The following is a 769-nucleotide window of genomic DNA, read 5'->3' as shown; positions in this document are numbered from 1 at the left end:
TGGCCATGCCGGGGCACTGCCGTAAAGAATTTTAGTCGAATGAATCGACCCCAGTACTTATTTTAAAAGCTTAGTACTATTCTATCGGTTCTTTTTACCGAACTGTTATGTTACAGGGATGTATATACATCAACGCCGGTCGTGAACACAGACGGAAAGACACACGCATGCTCACACCCGCCCACACAAACACACACGCTCACATACATACTTACATACACGCACACGCATACACACATATATACGACGGGCTTCATTCAGTTTCCGTCTACCAAATCCACTCACAAGGCTTGAAGCTATAGTAGAAGACACTTGTTCAAAGTGTCACAAAGTGGGACTGAACCTGAAACCATGTTGTTGGGAAGCAAACTTCTTACCACAAAAGGCAACACACACACTCACACACACACACACGCACACATACATACGCACACACCCATCTAAACACACACATATACATATATATGCATATTAAGGCGGCGAGCTGGCAGAAACGTTAGCACGCCGGGCGAAATGCTTAGCGGTATTTTCGTCTGCCGCTACGTTCTGAGTTCAAATTCCGCCGAGGTCGACTTTGCCTTTCATCCTTTCGGGGTCGATTAAATAAGTACCAGTTACGCACTGGGGTCGATGTAATCGACTTAATCCGTTTGTCTGTCCTTGTTTGTCCCCTCTGTGTGTAGCCCCTTGTGGGTAGTAAAGAAATAATATACATATGTATGCATGTAGATAGATAGATAGATAGATAGATAGATAGATAGATAGATAC

The 769-nt window shown here is 44.1% G+C and overlaps 1 protein-coding gene across 1 annotated transcript in view; it reads left to right on the top strand.

Annotated features, from left to right (window-relative positions):
• The window catches only part of LOC106877452 (uncharacterized), a 45,164-nt gene that overhangs the window by 15,656 nt on the left and 28,739 nt on the right, over positions 1–769 (top strand). The gene's annotated exons all lie outside the window — the stretch shown is intronic.

This window comes from Octopus bimaculoides, chromosome 8 (assembly GCF_001194135.2).
Source record: "Octopus bimaculoides isolate UCB-OBI-ISO-001 chromosome 8, ASM119413v2, whole genome shotgun sequence".
NCBI lineage: Eukaryota > Metazoa > Mollusca > Cephalopoda > Octopoda > Octopodidae > Octopus > Octopus bimaculoides.
Note: the sequence above shows the minus strand (reverse complement) of the source record. Positions and strands in the feature narration are given on the sequence as shown.